Source organism: Ambystoma mexicanum, chromosome 6p (assembly GCF_040938575.1).
Source record: "Ambystoma mexicanum isolate Mex_15411 chromosome 6p, UKY_AmexF1_1, whole genome shotgun sequence".
Lineage (NCBI taxonomy): Eukaryota > Metazoa > Chordata > Amphibia > Caudata > Ambystomatidae > Ambystoma > Ambystoma mexicanum.
In genome coordinates, this window is record NC_090935.1 from 1362017989 (window position 1) to 1362038762 (window position 20774).

General features: G+C 45.8%; 1 long non-coding RNA gene across 1 annotated transcript in view; it reads right to left on the reverse strand.

The window, feature by feature from the left end:
• Positions 1 to 20774, reverse strand: part of LOC138510421 (uncharacterized) — a 232916-nt gene that overhangs the window by 161932 nt on the left and 50210 nt on the right. The gene's annotated exons all lie outside the window — the stretch shown is intronic.

Sequence of the window (20774 nt, forward strand, 5' to 3'; positions counted from 1 at the left end):
CCGGTGCATTATGATGCCCTATAAGGAAGACGACGCGCCAACAAGGATGGACAGGAGAGGATCTGGCTGGACATCGTGGTTGCCATCAACATGGAGGGGGTGGCAACCCGCGACATACAACACGTCCGTAAGTGCTGGCAGGACTCCGGGTCCAGGACCCTCAGGAAAGCCTGGCGCCTCTTGGAAAAGCGAACTTTCACACGTGATTTGGCAGTGTGTGCCCTCTGGGGTGTGCCCCCCCACCTCATGCCCCGCAGGCAGCCCATCACCCCAGTCCATGACCCGCAGGCAGCCCATCACCCCATACCATGGCCTGCAGGCAGCCCATCACCCCTGGGCATGCCCCACAGGCAGCCCATCAACCCTGGGCACGCCCCACAGGCGGCCCATCACCCCAGTCCATGGCCCACAGGCAGACCATCACCCCAGTCTATTGTCCGTAGGCAGCCCATCACCCCAGTCCCTGGCCCGCAGGCAGCCCATCACCCCAGTCCAGGGCCCGCAGGCAGGCCACACCACAGGATGGACTTTTCCACGCATTTTACCTGGTGCTGCGAGGTACGCATGTTCCGAGGGGTGCGCAGGGAGTTTTACACAAGTTTTTCGCTAACACGCGTATTCCGTGGGTGCGCGTGGACTTTCACACGCGTTTTCGCTAGCGCGAGTGGGGTACACGTATTCCAGAGTGCGCATGGAGTTTTACATGCATTTTCACTGGCACGAGCGGGGTAGGCATATTCAGAGGGGTGCGCAGGGAGTTTTACACACATTTTCATGGTTGGGGGTCTGTATGCTGGTCGACTAGCCTTGGCGCCATGCAGGGGATTTGTGCGTTGTTTTTGGCGCACGGGGCGGGTTTGGGAGCGTAACTGGCACTACTGCAGGGTCACTGCACCACTCTGCGCCATGGCTGGTTATGGATGTAAGTATTCATGAAAACGCTGTGCGCTAAAATGGGTTTTGGCGCACACGGCTGCGCGTACTCCTTGCGGCACTTGTACACTAATATCTATGAATTACCCCCTTGGTTTTTATCCTTGCGAAGTCGATGCAGTGAGTACAATTAAAATGGGCAAATCATAGCACTTAGATGCTGGAGGAATCTGGCATGTAGTGCTACATAAGAACACACAATAGTATTATCAGTTCTACAGGTCATGCAGAGCTTTAAAGTAGTTCATGTCCAACCTCCAACCATTCTTTGTGAGGATCTCCCTCCGTGTTGGACCTTTTTTGTTTTTGCTTTTTAAGCACTCACACAGCCCTTGGGCATCAAGGTGCTGTTACAGGAATTGTTTGTATTTTAGTCGTATAATTTATTTTGTTTTAGTTGCGTATTTATGATGCGCTTAAATACCCAGAACTTTCTAAGCGTGGACCCGGGGATCGAACCGGTGTTGGTTCGTGTTGCCTTGCTTCCAAGACGAGCGAGCACATTGCTGCTGACCTATCCTCCTGGGACGCTCTTTGTGAAACGTTTTTAAAATCCTATTCTGTCCAGAGAGTAGGAACGTTTCTCGTCTTCTGATAATAGCTATAGGTGCAATTCTTTTATTAGCCGTTCCCGGCGATTCGTTGGAGGATATGCATTTTTAAACTCATGTTTTTACTTTTTCTCTTTCGCAGCTCGATGGAAAGCCAGAGGGGTTTCAGCTTTCACTAGTAAATCAAAAAAGCTGGGTATGATTTTTTTTTATGGGATTATAGAGGCACATTCACCGGTTGTAGCTTTTATGAGGATAATGAAGTGATAGATTCTGCAAAAAAATATTTCATATGAGCTGTTTCTTTTCCACAAATCTATTCGACCTTTGTGGTCTACATAATTCTGTCAAATGTATTTGTTTGGCAGAGCTTGAGGGTAAGTGTGTCAGCTATTCACACCGCTTTATGTGGACAGCGGTTGCGGAAGGTCCAGGAAGGCTCCACAGACCAGGGGCATATGTAACCCCCGCATAGCGGGCGGCCCATCTGTCAAGCAGACGCACCCAGGAATGCTATGAGACAACACGCTCAGCTTTGTCCACACAATGAGACAACTTCCTTTGTCCTGGAGTAACCTCGTGTGCTCTGGTGAGCAATTTAATCTACATTTTAACCGCTTACATGTGTGGAACGATGACAGGTGAGCCACACCCAGAGGATGTGAAATAATCTGTCATCGTCCACTCCATGGCAAGAACATCAATGGGCTTCATTATGAGTATGACGTTTTCTCCTATGGAAATACCGCCATACTTCTTTCATGTTACCAATTCCTATTTTGGCAGTAAATGTGACAAATTGAGAGTGGTGTTCGTCGTGCCCATTTAAGATTGCCTTAGCACTTCATTGGGGTTTTCCCTACAACTCCCCTAAAACCTCATAATGTGGAAATATAATACAAGTGGTAATGACACTGTCACAATGAGGGCCAATGTATATTCCTCCTGCTCTCTGGATTCCAAAATCAAATTGTCATGTGTTGTGTTGACGGCTCACAAGGCCCCCCTGCCAGGAGCCGGGTCATGATGCGACAAGGGGGCCGTCCGAGGCCTGCAAGTGCAGTGCTAAAGCATACACAGCACACTTGTAGCTGGTGTAACCCAAACTGCCGGGCTACCGGCTTATCCAGAACTTTACTCACACATGTGCGTCACATCCCGCCTTGCGCTGTGACGTGACGTGGTTATAACATTCCACCTTTTCCCAAACCAAAACAAAACATGGGCAACTTTGAAAACCCCACATAATCTGTGTGTGTATGTTCTAGTCCCAGATGCGCACTAGGCCCATATTAACATACATAGTCTTTCAGCTTCCCGAGGCCTGCGGCCACCCTCAGGTCATACCTACTGCAGCGCGGGCAGGGAATAGTCTCCGCAATCTCTGGCTCTTCTGATCCCGCCTTCGGGTTGGGAATCAGGTTTTCCTCAAGGTCAGTGGTGTGTCATCACTCTCCTTGTGGTGCTGTTCCTGCTCTTCAGTCCGTAGGTCCTACAGGACTCGCTTGAACCATGACGTATTTATCGCGACAGTTTCATGATCCTGGCTAGCAGTTATCATGGTGCCTTGACATATCTGGGCAGCCCGTGTGTGGTGAGCATCTTTTCGAGAGTGGGAATTACTGCGTCCACTGCTGTCAATGGTATGATATCCACCTCGGGATATCGTGAGTAATCATTGATGGCCACTAGTAGGTACCTTCCTTCCTGCACCATGCAGAAGTCGATGCTGACTGCTTCCCACCGTGATGTCCCTCGTTTCGCTGACTGTATCAGTTCTGGTCTCAGTGGCGCTCCATTCGCTTGACATAGGTGGCAGGAGGAGATGGTGCTTTCTACTAGATGGCATCTGTCTGGGGAAACCATACCCTGTGCCGTATTCTGGCTTTGGTTCTGACTATCCCCTGGGGGCCTTTGTGTGCCAACGTGACAATCCAGTCCTGTAGGCTAGTGGGTATGAGGATTTGTGTGCCTCTTAGGATCTGCCATTCACCAGTAACTGAAAGTTCCTGGCAAATTGGGAATGTCCCGGTGAGGAAGTCCCTGGCGGCTGCCATGCAGTTGTGTACATTTTCGAAGAATGATTTCCACTCTTCTGCCATTATGGCATTTTTTATGATGTCACAACATGGGTCAGCTTGGGTTGACTCTATGGTGTTGGTGATGTTGATGGCTTTGGGTTTCATTGTGTTCACATTTTGGCAGATGTGTTCTTAAGTTTCCCTTGACTCATCCACTTCACCAGGTGTGACTGCTCTTCGGTGTCTGGAAGGGAAATCTGCTGCGGTTGTCTGTCCCCGCTTGGTACACCAGCTCGAAATCATACTGTTGGAGGTGCAGCAGCCTTTTCCCGATTCTACCAGGTGGGTGTGCCGATGAGCCTGTGAATATAGGGAGCAAAGCCTTGTGTTCGTGGTATGCCTTGCAATTCCGCCCGTAAAGGTACAAGTGGAAATGTCTGCAACCCCATAAGACTGTGATTGCCTCTTTTTCTATGTGCAAATACCCATGTTCCCAGGTGTGAAGGCCCAGGAAGCATATGCAATTGGCTTGGTCTCTCCTGCGTGCATCAGTTGAACCAGGATGGCTCCCAACCCGACCGGACAGGCATCCACACATAGCTAGTTTTGTAAGGAAGCGTCAGAATATGCCATTGTGGTGTCTGCTGACAGTGATGCCTTGATTTGTTCAAATGCATTTTAACATCTGTTAATCCAGCCCCACTTGATGTTGGCCTTGGTCAGCTCTCTCAGTGTTTCTGGCACAGTTGCTAGGTTCGAAATTAATCTTCCACAGTAGGTGGCTATGCCTAGAAAACTGTGCACCTCTGTCGACGTGTTGGGGGAAGAGGCTCCTTTTATATCCACTACCTTGAGTGGGTCTGCAGATACTCCTTGGCTGTAAAACACATATCCAAAGGAAGTGATTTCTTCCTTCAAGAACTCACACTTCACTTTGTGGATGGTGAGTCCAGCCGATTCCAACCTGTTGAGTACCATTTCGAGTCTGGGTAGGTGTTCCTCTTTGTTAGTGGCCTGCACACGGATACAAGGATGTCATTGCTGACGTTTAGTACTCCTGGTATCCCTTGTATGAACGCCTGTATTGCTTGTTGCAATACCTCCGCTGCAGACGATATCTGTAGTCCCGGTGTAACTTCAACTGGTGAGATCCAGCGTTGAGGTTCAGCTTCTAAAACAAACGGGTCCCTGTGAGGTCCATCACACTTTCGTCCAGGGTTTGGGTGATGTGCCGCTCTCTTCATTTGGCTGCATTGGTCAAGCTCATTTCAATGCAGATTTGCGCATTCCCTGGTTGTTTCGGCTTTTTAGTAACTACCATGGGGGACGTCTATGGTGTCGGGCCGGACACTGGTTCTATGATGCCGGCCTTCTTTGGTTCACACTGTTTCCTGACCTTGTACACTTGAACATGTATCAGGCACTTGGGTCTTCTCTTGTTCTTTGCTGTTCTGTTGCTATGTTCGAGCTGAGACGAGGTGAATCTTGCCTTTCTTCCTTGAGCATCCCCATTTGACTGCTGCCGCCACTCTGTCATCTTCATCCTCAGTCTCATCAGTGGAAGAATTGTCTTTGGTCACCACTAGTGTGTTTGCCTGTTTTATTTTCTTGGTGTGTGTGGTTTTGGCCGTTGCAAATGAGGTCGTTGCGGTGGTGCGGATGACTGACATCCTTGTGCATAGTGATCTCGATGGCTGCATGTGCCACACGTGGTGCCTTGTGCTGGGCAGTTTCATTTCCCATGATTTTCACCTCCACACCCTTCGCATTCAGTTTGAACAGGTATCCTGGGTTGCCATTGTGAGGTTGCCTGAGGTTCGTTGTTCTCATCTGTCACTGCAGGGTGATTAGATATGAGTGCCACTGTTGTTGACGGGGCGTGTTGTAGTTTATGTAGCGTGGTTCCCATCTGAGCTGCTTTGGCATGCGATAGTTCCCTCTACGTCCGTAATCCAGTATTTTTGCTAGAGAGATTCCCTTCTCGCTCAGGACTATACGTTGCAGTTTTTCTGAGTGCATAATATTTATTATTTGGCACCTAATCTCCTTTTCTTTGTCATCAAACTCACATGCTAATGCTAGTCGCCAGAGTCGGCTTTGGTAGGCATCGAGGGTTTCCTCCTCTGTCTGGACTGTGGTGCACAAATGTAATGTTTCTTAGTCCGGGTTCAGTTGTGGCATGAAGTGTGCTGTCAGTGCATCCTTGGTGGATTGATACACATCTGTGCCATCCCTGACAGCCAGGGAATTGAAAATGTGTAAAACGTCATCCCCCACGTTCAGCAATAGGTCAGATCTCATCTTTCTCACCGTCATCACATCTTTGCAGTCCATTGGCATCTCAAATTTTTGTATCCAGATTGACCATCTGGGTCCCACTGATGAGGGGTTAGTGTATGGATCAAAAGGTCCCAGTGCTGCAGTTGCCCTACCATGATTCCGTGGTTTTGAGGCAGGTGATGACAGTGATGCTGCCAGTCTGACGGGGTGCCTGGTCTGGGTGTTGAGACGCCTGTGGCCATGTTCCCATACTGGTTTCCCCTGTTGGGTGTGGCTTTCTGTTAGTAGGGGCCCACTCCTCCTCAACTGGTGTACAGCTGTGCATAGTGCTGTGTGTCACAGGGAGTGGCAGTCTCCTGAGGATGTCTGTGAGCTTCTTGATAATTCCATTGATTTAAATGCTGTGTGAAACAGCGTATCCAAAAATGTATGTTTCCTCGCCATAGGGAAGAAATGCTAAGCATTGTTATGAGCATTGTTCGTGTTGCCCTCTCGTTGACATTGTTGTGTTGGCTGCTCTCAAGGCCCCCCTGCCGTGGGCCGGGCCGTGATGCGACAAGGGGGAGAGCCATGGCCTGCAGCGACGTGCTAAAGGATACGTGGCACACTCGTAGCTGGTGTAATCCGAACTGCCGGGCTACCGTTGCTCGGGAACTTTATTCACACATGGGCGTCATGTCCCGCTGTGCGCGGTGACGTGACGCAGATATAACAGTTATTTTCGTCTAAATATTCGGTTGAGTGACAATTCTATCAGGACCTCATGCAATCCCTGTTAAATAATGTATGATTTGTCACATCGTTCATAACTCTCCCAACAAAACAGTGAGATTGAGTGTCTGGCTATGCAGCATTTTGCAGGAATGATCCATTGACCAAGGCAAAGCAAACTAATCTGGCCATATTGCAAGAAGCTGGAGGAGTCGAGAGAAGGTGGAAGAGGTGACCCCTGCAGACAGTCAGCACCGCTGCCCAGGTGGTACTGCACTGTCTTTGAACAAAAACTGTCAGTGGCCCGTGAAGAAGACGGAGCTGAAGGACCAGCCAGCACCAAATCAACACGACTACTCGAGAGTAGCCTGGCGCATCACCACACCAGCGGCACAATCAGAAAAAGATAAGGCGAGCCCACTAGCCACTCGTCTCAATTAAGTAGAAACAGGTGAGGGCACTGGCAGGCATCTATCGTCAGGGGCGTGGAACAAAACCATTAAAATGTTAAACAAAAGCTAGAAAACATGCCGCCCACGCAAGAACAGGGAACATAAATTAAATCTGAAACTGACTAATCGTGAACAAAAATAGAGGAAGGACAAGAGCACCATACAACACAAACTAACGTAAGCTTAAGCAGGTGGCCATCTTGGAGTGGACTTGAACAGGGATACCAAAAGGAAAATAGACAACAAATTCAAAACAACACATACTAGAAGGGAAAATAGTCCAACAAAGGAACCCAGAATAAACAAATCCAAGTAAATAATAATAGAAAGAATGGAGGACTGAAAGGCCAAAAAGGAAATATAAACATAATTTATAAGGTAGGAAGGTGAGGTACGAAGGCTGCCAAACGGAGCATGGCAAACAAACATCAGACTAGAAAGGAGCTCTTTGGAGAACACAATTGATGCTGGCAGCAACTTTAGACTCTGGCTCCAAGATATGACAGCCTTGAGAGTGACGATGACAACAATGATTAATGAGCAGATATCAGAAAGGCATGCAGATCAGAGAAATTGATGAAAGACAGGAAACAACTCTCAGGTAGTCTCAATGAAGCAGAATAATGACTAGGGATGGTGGAAGACAGGATTGATGGTCTAAAGCAATTGCAATATAGGGTTGTTGAATTGGAAAACCTAGTGACAGACCTAGAACATTGCAACAGATATAACAACCTACGCTTCTTTGGCGTATTAGAGGCAAAGGAAAACAAGCACCCACTCAACTAAATTCAATGGCTAAACAAACACTCACTCAACTATATGGAATGGCTAATGTTGCTACTCACTGCCATCACCTTAACCCTGTCTGAAACCACAAAGAGCACATAGTGTATGCAGCAGCAATCCAAGCAGCAGAAAGACCCCCAGGCCTGTCATTGATTGCATGCTAAGATATAGCCACGTGAATGAGATACTACAAAAATCTAGAAAATCCAACCCATTCTGCTGTGAGGGGCAGAAGACATATATATCACAAGTCTACTCAAAGAAAACATTAGAAAAGCATAAACAGTTTGTAGCCGTCAGACTGCATCTCTAAAGATGGGATCTTAGATATGGACTCTGTGAATGGTTCGTGAAGCAAGACACAAACAACAGACTCAAAATTCAAAATTAAATGGTTTATTAAATCAAAGGCCAGGGTGATTGAAGGGTAAACTTGCCCTATTCTAATGTGGAATTTCCCTACCTGAACGAAACTAAGCAAAGTCTGAGTCAAAGACTTAACTTAAAAGTAACTAAAGCTAAACAATGTGTAGGGATGTCAATAATCAAATAAATGGTGATCAAAACAAAGTTCCAGCTCTTAGCTTCCTTTTCAGCTCCCCTTCCCCAAGTTCATGAAAGTTCCACAAAGGTCTTGAGATTACCTTTCCCAAGTTCAAAACAGTTGCGCAAGTCCATGAGGATCCCTTCCCCAAGTTCAAGGCAACACAGTTCAAAAGAAAAGAGTCTTGAGGCTCCGTCCTCAAGACAACATTTGCAGCTCATCAAGTATCAGGGTTCCTTTCCTCAAGACTTCAATGTTGCAACTTGTACTTGTTTCAGTCTCTCAATGTTCAACACAACTCTAGGTCAACTTGATCCTCCCTCTGGATTGCATCAACAGTTCACTTACAGTGCTCCTGTAAGTGAACTGTTGATGAACTGTGAGTGAACCTGTAGGTTTTTTTTAAAATGTAAAACTGCCTGTTGGAGTGAGGGAGGTAAAGAATTAATAAATTGTTCCAGGCACACCGAACCCACAGGAGATAGAAGCCGTCAGACACAGGTACCACACCAGTGATGACCATGAGGACCAGAGGCTAAACCCTCCTCCCCGAAATCCACCAAGGACATCTATGTACATCCAAGAGATCACTCTCCTCTCAACCTGAGATCACAACTACGACAGTCACCCCCCGCCTTGATAAAGACCTGTTTATGGTCAAAACATGTGTCGGCACCCTTTGAAGACAAAATAAATCCAAAAAATAAGAAAAAGCTAAGAAATCTTGTGGACTCTTTCTACCTACTCAGCTGAGTGGGGACAACAACTAATTGTATATGAAATACAGCACCAGCACCAATTGAATAGAAACTAAAACCAAACTGCCATGACATAAACACTAGGTACCACGAGAACAGGCCTTACAGTTTCTACCTACCGGCTGCAAGTGCAATCAAGACCCAAACCAACTCCAATGAGACAGGCGCGGCAACCCAGAGTTCCTTGTGCTCAAAAATCCCCCATTGATCTCAGTTCACTTACAGTGCTCCTGTAAGTGAACTGTTGATGAACTGTAAGTGAACCTGTAGGTTTTTGTAAATGTAATACTGCCCGTTGGAGGTAAAGAATTAATATATTGTTCCAGGCTTCAATCTTCTAATACTTTGGGAAATGTTTTTCTTCCCACACACAGTGACAGAGTGACAGAGTGTTTCTAACCCATATTCCTAATTCAATCAGTGTTTCTCAAGGACCCAATTTTAAATTCCTAAACATTTGATGGTAGAAATTGCTAGTTTGGCCTACCCGTTGTAGGAGCCCTTCTTTAACATCAGCAAAAGAGGCAGTTCCCGGGAGGTTCAACAGTTGGTACGAGGTCTGTAACTTTCCTTTCAAGATGGGTCCCAGATAACATATTTTCAGCTTATAGTGCCAATTGAATTGGCAGGCTAACCTTTCGAAGTTCAGAAAAAGGTTCCCTAGATCATCTCCCTCTTGCAAGGCTGCAAGACTCCCTACAGAATATTGGGATTCTCTTGGGCAGCTATGAGTCTTTCCAACCATGTTTGTAGTCTTTGTTCAGCTTCTATCTGATGGGTGGCTTGCCGAGCTAATACTGCATCTAACAATGCCATGGTGCCTGGGGAGGATAAGATGTCACTGAACTCCTCCTCAGATTCAGACATCGTAATAAATGCAGGTTCTTCGGTGGTGTTAGACTTCACTTCAATTTCCCTTTAGGCATCGGAAGTGAGGTCCTCTTTCATTAACTTTCCAGGGGATGAAGGAAAAGAGATGGAGCAGTTCCCTTGCTCGACACTTATGGGACCTAAGGCTCCAGGTCGAATAAAGGTCTGGGATTTTCAGACTGATAGAAAAACGTTATCCCTGTGCTTCAAGTGATATGTAGTTAAGGGAAGGGCATCAAGGCGGACCTGGCACTTACAGAATAAGTCTCAACATTTAAACGGTATGTGTAATTGTGAAGCAGTTGCCTTCTTAAGTGTCAACACGCGATACAGTTTCTGAACCCTTACAACAGTGTCCTTCCCCACTGTTTGTTGATTTACCAACCACATAGGGGTCCCTTAGTTGGTATCAATTGAGTGTTTCCCACCTCTGATAACTTTTGTGAAGGCATCATTAAGCAAGACACAGAAAACAGATTCAAAGTTCAAAATCAAATGGTTTATTACATCAAATGTCAGGATGGTTGAAGGCCTAACTTGCCCTGTTGGAATTTCCATACCTGAACAAAACTAAGAAAAGTCTGAGTCAACGGGTTCAACTTAAAAGTCTTTCTGTGTCCAAAACCTATCCTAGCCCTCACAGCTAAAGCTAAACAATGTGTGGGGATGTCAATAAGCAAGTTCAATGCACAGTCCAAAAGAAAAGGGTCAACACAACTCTAGGTCAACTTGAGCCTCTTTCTGGATTGCATCAGCCGTTCACATACTTCTTGGTTCTGGCTGTCACAATTGTAGGGCTCCGTGGTCTACGCGCAGTTGGGAAACCACACGGTCCACTCATCACAGGTCATGCAATTAGGAACCCTAGGCTCTTCAGCCCACACAGGTTCTGATTTATTTGCCGCTGTGTACAGATTCACATTCACTTAGCTTCTTCGTGTCTGCTTCTTGGCTTTATGTGGAGATTCACACTCTCCTGGTTTCTCCTGGTTGGCCTATTGGATTCGCTATAACGGGTCACACATTTCACGCCAGTCTTAGCCCTTGTCACACTGTATCCATTCACAAAGTTCACTTTGTGGTAGAATTATTTATTACCCACCTTTCTGTTATGCTCTTTCATAGGTGTGCTCTTATTTCGTAGGTTGCTTTGCAAATGGGTACTTTCCCTTTTAACTATCATTAGCTAATAGCTTTGCCCGCCAAGGTTTCATGCAGTTCAGTATTCAATGTACGTGATTTTACTTTGCTTCAGGTTTTCATTCAGTTCATTATTCAATTTGATTCACAAGGCACTTTGTTACTTATGCGTACCCCGTAGGAGTGCACCAGCGTTGAGTGCCATTTCCCTGCACTCACCAGTCCGGCGGTCTCCTGCTTGCCTTCTGCTTCAAGAGCTTGTGGTCAGTCACTGCAAGCCCCGCTCGCACTCCGGGTGCTTCCCTGTACACATCGGCAGCTCTGCTCCTCTTCCACTGACGTGTATGTCATCCTCTCTTCTTTCTTCCTTGCCCGCAGTCCCAGCTGCTCTTTCCTGACCATGGAGGCTCCCACATGATGGAAGTCTAATGTCCCAACTCGTGCAGGGCTCCACAGGTCTGCTGGGACTTCTGCCAGCGTCCTGTCTTCCTCTCATGTTGCAGCATGGCTACCTCCCCATGCTCAGGGTCCCCCTGTTGGTCTCTCCCACGCAGGCCCCTGTAAGAGGATTCAATTCAACACTACAGCTAAGTCAATGCCTAGTCTGGGATACTGAATGGAAACCCTTATTGATATATCTTTACGTCCAGTTCATGCGTTCTGGATGACTACCCCTATATAACACCCCTCTCTTGGAATCCCCCTGACCCCACTGAGCCAAGAAGTAGTTCTGTTTTGCAAGTTTAAAGGGTTTATTTGATCATTTAAACAATAGATATATATATCACACTTTATAATAAATTAATAATTGAATATCACACTTAATCTGAGCAGTAATCAATAATGGATAGTCCGGCACTAGCACACTTCTTTATAATCAATGATGAGTGGTTATAGGATGGATAAGATAGCAACAACACTTTTATGGTTTCTAATGGATGCAAGGTGGAATGAAATTGCAGTACGGAAATACTCAATATGATTTCAACAAAACAATGTAATCACTTTTCTCTGGCAATCCACTCCCCCCTTTATGCAATGCAAGGAAATGGAAGGAAAGCACACAGTTCTCAGAAATGCAACCAAATGTAATTCAGTTCACCCCAGCAAGCTTAGACTACAGAAGTTTGAAACACAGGCCCAAAATGCTTTTATATGTGCTGGCAATGAAGTGAAAAATATGCTAAAATGCTTTTATATGTGCTGGCAATGAAGTGAAAAATATGCTAAAATGCTTTTAATTCCCTTTAGAGGTTCAGGGTGAGTGGTATCTAGTTAATATTAGTCCAGGCTCAATCTAGCAATGATTCAGGGATGGTTCTTAAGAGGCAAACAAATTTTTAGCAAGGAAAACAAGGAAGCTGCTGTTTTCACACGTGGCTGGATTTTTAACCAAATCGCAAATCGTGGTAAAATTCGCGAGTGCGAGAATCGTGATTAGCTGAGATTCTATGCTTTCAGAGGAAAGTTAAACCAAGTTCCTAGCCCAAACGGTTCCAGAGATACGGATGATTAAATAAAGGTTACAGGTTACAGCTTGCAGCTAGAAAATGACAAGTGACAGCTTTGCAAATGACAGGTGACAGTTAGGAGGCAGTTCTGGTTAGATTAAAATAGATTGAATTATATTATTTTAACTAAGAGATTGGTTCTGCACAGTTCTGCTAGGTACTCACAATATATTTAGAAATAGGCCTCGCCACGGATCTGGTCAGGTTTTGGGACTGGACTCCGGTCTGGTCTCGGCACTTCACAGTGATCTGGGTCAGCTCTCTGGTTCTGCTAACAGCGGTCTGGGTCAGCTCTGCTCTGCTGGTCTAGCCTCTCTGTATTCTGGATACTGCTCTGCTTTCTAGGTACTGCTACAGGTTCTGGAGATTGATGGATTTGAAGTCTGGATCTCTGGATGTTGTATGGTCCGGCAGCATGCTCCGCAGCAAATGGAATTGAATATCTCTATCTGTCCTGACTGTCTGCTTTTATGTGTTTTGAAAGTGGGTGTGTGTGCAGCATCACTAGCCAGCCCCTCTTTCAACTTGTCATTGGCCCAATTCTCCCCTCTCCCATGATTGGGGAAGGAACTGTGAGTCAGAGTGATGCTGTGGGTTTTATGGGTCAGAGGATCCCCCCCTGGTCAGTTTGCCCACAAATCTATATTTGATTCAAAATGCACATTTCTCAAATACATAGTGGTTTGTCATTGCATGTACATATTACCTATCACATGAGGTAGTCTCTGTCCCAAATCTGCTCTTCCTAGGAGCTTGGGTTCAAAAATGGCAACATATTTCACTTTTTAGTCGGGTTACCAATATTGGATTTTTCCCCGCATTTACACAGATGTGCCCATGGTGTGTGGGCATTAGGTGGTGGAGTGTCAGATTTTTAACATACATACATTTAGAGTAATATCCTCTTCTCCGCTAAAACCCCCCTGAACATACCACCGGGTCTTACCACGTCTTCAAATGTGCACAGAAAAATAACAAGAATAATGATATCACTTATGAAATTTTCACAAGTCCGCTCTATGAATGATCCATCTTTTTAGATTTATGTTCTGGCCCCAAAGGGGTGTGGTTTCCCCCAGCACAAGGTTGAATTTCTGGTTTTTCCAGTTCTGCCAAGCCAGCTTGCTCTCACAGGCAGTGCTCCTCCCCTTTCCTTCCAGGAGGAAGCCACTTTTACGACCCCCATAATAAAACATTTGCCTGAGTCAGGACAGGGCTTTGTTCAATTTCCTGCAGAGCCCAGGTAATTCAATCAGAGAAGTGTCATATCCCTTTTGGTGGGAACAGCAAAAGGCAGCCTGGCCTGGGAACACAGCTGTTGTGCAAGTCTCAACTCCTGTCGGGGGTAGCTGGTGGGCAGAATTCAGTTTCATTAAGCCAGGTTTCAGATAAAATGTCACTTTTTGTTCCCCAGTTTAAGTCAAGACAATTTTTACATATGCAGCTGGAATGCTGATTCTAAGTTCAAAACTATGACATTTTAACAGTGACAAACTATGTGGCAGTCACAAGTCTGTCCCTCAGTTTATTTACACATTTCGATTTTTGGTAATTCTAAATCCAGTTTCAGTTTAAGCCGCTGCAGACCTGCAGAGCTCAGCCAGTCTTGTTATAAACCTTCAAGTCACTTCAGAATATAACTTTACATTGTATCCACCTCTTAGTAAGTATTTCTTTGGCCTGCTTTGGGTTCATTTATTCAGTTTTACACAAATGTCTGGTGTTGTTTTAAAACACCGGCTTTCTGATAGTGGTGAGTACTGGTAATGCAACCATTTTTGGGATTTTTCTTGGATTAATGCATTTCAAACAGGAATGGTTCTTACATGGTAGTACATCCTTGCTTAACATTGTTTTGATGGGGCTCCTTACAGTAAAATGGTTATGTGGAACCCCACAAAAGGGTTGAATCTTTAAAGTGGTCCGGTGAGCCACGATTTCAGCAACTTTTTGACATCAATAACAGTGGATTTTGTTAACAAAGATCTTTCTTTACACTGGTGGGTGGCAAGTGAGGTAACCATTTTGGTGTGCGCACAAACTGCGTGGTTCTCTTGGATTCTGGCACACTTGTGGGCTTTTTGGCCATCTTGGATTTTCTAAGCCCACAGCACCAAATGTTGCAGCATGATAGCTCAAACGTGGGTCAGGACACCCAAAACCCCCCTGTTAGTCACCCTCTTGCTGCTCTATGCCTCTCCTCTTATACACCTGCAACCACTTGACAGGTTGCAGGTGTGACTTCTCAAATGGAGTTTCCTGACTGTAGTTAGGGAGACATTCCTAACATTCACTGTAAATGGTAGGCATCTTCCTCGTCCCAGTACTAGAGTGGTGAAAGGAGTTATGTGGGATGTTTTAACCCACTAGGCTCTGCCCTGCGACATACCTGTGAGCTGATGGTGCAAGAATCATCAAAATGGCCGCAAAAGCCCTATGCACACCAAAACCTATGAAAATTGTGCTTTGAAACTGGAAAAGATGTCTGCCAAATCTACTTTGCCTGTTGTCAGTGGTGGAAGGAGACCTCAATGCTGAAACCTGTCACTGGGCTGCCTACCAAGGAAAAATGGAAACCGCATGAAAGGCAGTGCATTCTTGAAAGAAACCCAGAAATTGCTCTTAAAACCCTTTTTCTACTAAGGCGGAAAGTGGTGCACCCCAAAAGATTACACATCCGCTCGGTGTAAAGCCACCCCGGGCCTCCCATACACATCCCGGAGCACCGTAGCCCACCCCAACCCAGCAGTCAAACTGTTCCCACCGCCCGTGGTACCTCAGACCTACGGTCACTCACAATAACCCACAAGTACCATAAACCAGAAAACAGCTAATTATAAAAAGACTGTGAACGGGACTGTGACCCCGCGGGCCCCCACCCACGAGAGGCATCTCCAGGTGAACCCCTCGGAGGACAAGCCCCCCAGCACTGCAGACCGCCGACTGAATCCCCAAAACACCACACCAGCCTCACAACAATCTGACCACTTGAGTCTGCCCTGTTACCACTGAATCATGCAGCCCCAAAGAGGGTAAGGCCCGCGACCCAGGGGTGTGTGCCTCCTCTAACCCAGGAACCATTCTATGAACGTAAAAAGCAGGCTAGCTAGATACGCCTATGCCCCATCCTCCCCGGCCCCTGAATACAAAGCCACAATGTCAACGGATACCGTGGAAGCGGGGGCAGCCGCTACCAAGGGGGACATTGCCGCATTGTTAAGCGAGATAAGGAACCTGGGAGCCAACCTAGGTGGTTAAATTGACAGGATCAACCAGAGAATGGACAACATTGAAGAGAGACTGGAAGGTGTCGAGAACAACAAGGCCTCAATTGACACTCTTGAAACCCAAATGGACATAAGGATACGAAACATTGAAAAAAGGGGGGAGGAGATACGCCTGAAAATGGACGATTTAGAAAACAGAGAAAGAAGGAATAACCTATGATTTTTCTGAATTCCGGAGCGCAAGGGAGAAACCGAAGATGACCTCAAAAACATGATACATAACATCATTAAAATTTTAACGGCAGATGAAGAAATCGACAAGCCTAAAACTGAATGAATACACAGAGCAGGTGGAGCCCCCGGTGGCCCGCATTCGGTCCTTGCCAGATTCCACCGATAAGACAGAAATAGGATCCTTGAGAAGGCCAGATCTGGAGGCCCACTCACAATGGGAGGAGCCCAAATAACTATATTTCAGGATCTATCCTCACTCACGCTGGCACTGAGGCGCCTCTGCAGCCCCTTGACGAAATGGCTCAAAGAACAAGGCACGCGATATAGGCGGGGATACCCCTTCTTCCTTACCTTTGAGCACGGAAGCAGAAAAATAACCCTTCAATCCGAGGAGGAGATCAAGGACTGCATTGCGGACATTCTCAGAACAGGCCCAAGAGACAGCGAAAGGGGTGAAACCGAACAGGCTGGAATGCAATGGGAGCTCCAGGGCCCTAGGAGAAAAAGAGTGAAAGGATCAAGAAAATATAGGTGCCCTAACAATACGCCTGGAAGCGGAAAATGAAGATGAGCCTCATGAATCTCACGAACCAACGGTTCGAAATTCACGGCTGAAATACCGGAAACAGACACCCACCGGGACAGAGTGCCATGAACGTCGTTGGCACAGGGGCAGCCGGCCACAGAACCCCCCCTGAAGTAAGGGGGGAAACGAACTGCCGAAGAAAGGGCCGGAGAGCACACGTACCATTACACCTTTGTTTGTTTTTTATTGTTACTTTTGAAATATATGATGTTGGGGGTGGAGGGGACGGGAAAGGGGCTCAATCTTATGTTAAGATGGTAAATTTGATTGGGACCGTGAGGCAGCGGTCCCCGTTGGTGGTCCGATACTGGACTGAACACTTTCATCAAGTCTGAGTCGGACGCCGTCAAAAGGCAGAAAATGTTACACCCTCAGTTCCTGGGTTCACTCGAACGCCATCAACTCAGGAAGGGAGGGGGAGGGAAGGGGGAATAGAAACTTGAAAAAGGTAGTAGCATCATCTGAACTAATCCGAAATACCAAAGATAATGTGGGACTGGGAGATCAAATAATTGTCTGGCCGCTGAAAGTGAGCAACTTCCCAACAATAACCAACAATGGCATAATCTGATGAACTCAAAGTGAGGGACTCGCTAAGAGTAGGGACCATAAATGTGAAGGGCTTGAACTCGCCAACCAAGAGGTCACTGGTGTTTAGAGAATTTCGGAGATCCAATATTGACATCCTTTTCCTGCAGGAGACAAAGTTTGCCAAGGCAGAGGAGCGAAGCATCCTGGGGAAGCGGGGAGACCTGGAGTTCTGGGGTTCGGGTCCACTCAGGAAGGGTGGTGTCAGAATCTTACTCAAGAAAGGAATTAAATTTGAAGTGGATAAGACATGGTCCGATGTGGGAGGCCGTGCTCTCCTGATAACGGGAAAAATTGCGAGAAAGTACAAGTAACAATTGCCACTGTATACTCACCCAACACTGGACAGGCCGATTCCTTGAGAAAACGATCCCTAAAATAATGTTAGAAGCCACTGGTCATATCATCCTGGGAGGTGACTTTAACCAATGGGCTGACCTGACCAAAGACTGGAAAACAGGTAAACCCAAAACGAGAAACCAATATAAGGGAGATTGCACCAAACTGTCTGAAAAAATGGAACTCTATGAAATGAAAGATGTGTGGAGAGTTTTGCACCCCAGCGAAAGCGGATACACCTTCTATTCAAACCCCCACAACACATCACACGTATTGACTACATATTTCTCACAAGCGATCTCACAAGCACCGCACAATACTCAGACATCATCCCGATAACATGGCCAGACCATGACATGGTACTAGTAGATATTAACTGGGCAGACTTACCTGTTACGGGAGGGAAATGGCGGTGTAACGACGAGAGCCTCTGGAAGGATGCGATTTTCAAAACTGTAATGGAGACCGAAATTGACGAATACTTTAAAATGAATAATAATGGGGAAGTTTCCAAACAAATGGTCTGGGAGGCTGGGAAGGCCACATGGAGAGGCATTTTAATACGAGAGGGGTCCTTTAAGAAAAGGGAGCAAACGATCATAGAACATAGACTACGAACTGGAATACGCCAACTAGAGGGAGAGATAGGAAAAGACCCTGAGGAAGACCCTGATAAAATGAAAGCAGCCCAACGAAAAATGGAGGAACTACGGTTGTTGGAACATGATCAAGTAGTACATAAATCGCGGTTTCTTAAACAGAAATTTTACGAAAAGGGAGACAAAGCTGAAGCACTATTAGCCACCAGACTTAGAGAGCAGAGAGTGGCTGCAAAGTAAAGGAAATAATAGAGGACTCCACCCCCTCAGCTCACACTCCCCGCACCATCCCAGAGTGCTTTGCCAATTTCTATGAGAACTTATATACCTCTGAAATAACTCCTGGCCAATTAGACACAAACTCCTATCTATCTCCAATCATCATGCCCACAATAACGTATGCAGAAGCCGAGCTCCTTGACTCCCCAATCATTGCACAGGAAATCCAAGATGCAGACCTGAGAACTTACTACAAAGCCACTCAGTTGCGTATCCTAATTCCACACCTCAGAGATCATAAAAACCTCCAATGGGTGCAAATGAACAACAACTATCTGTCCCCAGCCACGGTATCGGAATGGCTATGGACCCCACATAAAAGGGTACAACGGAGAATCAAAGGCCACCCCATATTGAGCACCCTATGGAGTATATGGCGAACAGGCAAAGAAATGCGCAAAATCACTACCTGGCCGTCCCCGCTCAGCCACTTAGGGTCACCTGGCATAAACAATCACATTCCCAACGTGGGAAGGTTCCAATCATGGTCTGAGACGGGCCTGGAAAGGGTGGGGCAGTTGCAGAGAAAAGACTTGTTCATCACTCTACCACACCTGATGGAAGCATTGGGTACAGGCACTCTATCCACATTCCAGTATATCCAACTAAAAGGTGTGTTAACGAAGCCTGAATGGAAAGACAAACTTAAAAGAGACCTTACCCCATTCAAGAAACTCTTAGACTCTAAATCCGAAATGAAAGGCCTCATATCTGCAATGTACCAAGAGTTAATAGCGGCAGGAGATGGAACCACAGACCCCTTGAGAGCTAGATGGGAAAAAGGCATTGGGGAAGAGATACACCCGACCAGTGGGAAAAAATGTGTAGAGCTGCATCTAAAACTTCCATATCTGTTAATACAAACTTCATGCCATTAAACTCTTACATAGATGGCAATACGACCCCCTCAGAACCTCCAAAATGTCCCAAACAATGAGCCCAAGATGCTGGAGAAAATGTGGAGAAATAGCCAATTACTGGCATATGTGGTGGGGTTGCCCGCGCATTAAAGTGTTCTGGGACGAGGTCCTGGGGTGGATTAAAGAAATAGATGGGATTCAAAGAGAAGCCGACCCCTATTTAATACTATTTAGCCTAAAAAGAGACGAAGATGATTGGATCACCGTGAAAGGTCTGACCCCCCAACAATTATTGGCGGCTCGGACCTTATTGGTGATCAAATTGAAATCCACAACTGTTCTAGGAAAGAATGAACGGATCAACTTAGCCTCAAACATTTACTCGATGGAAAAATTACTGCCTCCCTACATGACAAAGCCGCCCAATGCGAAACTTTATGGATGGACTTCAAAAATAAATATCTCGCAACAACCTCCGATTCCCAACCGGGGGAGCCCACAGGGACATGATGAAATATGCAAGACTCAATAGATTATCATGGAAGAAAACTCATATTAAGTGGTGACAGAGCGACCAAACAATAGAACTATATTCACTATGCCTTCGTAGTTCCCACGTTAATACAACATTCATATGATGTGTGCTAAACCCAGGAGGGGAGTGGGGTAGGTGTGGGTAAAGTTTTCTAGTTAATGAGATACGCCCAGAAATAGGGGATGAATGTTAAGTTGTGAAAGTAAAATGATATAACATGTTCTGTTTTTTTAAGCAAACATACGCTAACAATGGTGTATTATATAATGTGAAATTTTCTTTTGTCAAAACTAATAAAATCAAATTAAAAAAAAACTTTAAAAAAAAAACTTTTTCTTGGTTCCTGAAAATACAAAATGCTGGTCCAATACACCACAAAATCTCTTTGCTGGGTGTTACCCGCCACTTCATTTAAGGAATCAATGTGAACATACAATGTCATGGAAAGCAGAATCTGTCATCAAAATATCCAAAGTAAAAAGTGTGCTTGCCTGTGAAAATCTGGCAAAATATGGGCGCATTACCAGCTGCCGCCTGTATGACAGCTGTCATTAGTTGCATCAGAAGCTTAAACTTGTTCAATTGAATTCAAATGTCTGAGAATTAAGTGACCTGTTTTGAAAAGTAATATAGGTTGCAACTATTCAATCTCCGTGGTTTAGAGACTGGAATCAGTGTTCTAGTTGCCTGATTAAAAATTGCAAGTTTTATTTTAAACCAAGTAAAATGTAATAAATTGACAGTGAATTTAAGCTGAACTCAAAGTCAACAAACCAGTTCCCACCAGCTTCCCCCAACAAAAGGCATCTCTCCTGCTTCCCACCAAAGTCAGGAACTTACACCTTTGTGTTGATTAAATCAGGGGAGGGGATCTTGGGCTGCTGCTGGAGGAGCACAATGGACCTTCCTGGGCTGAAAGGATATGCAGATTGTAAAGTGTCAAAGTGGCCTCTGCCAGGAGGTAGAG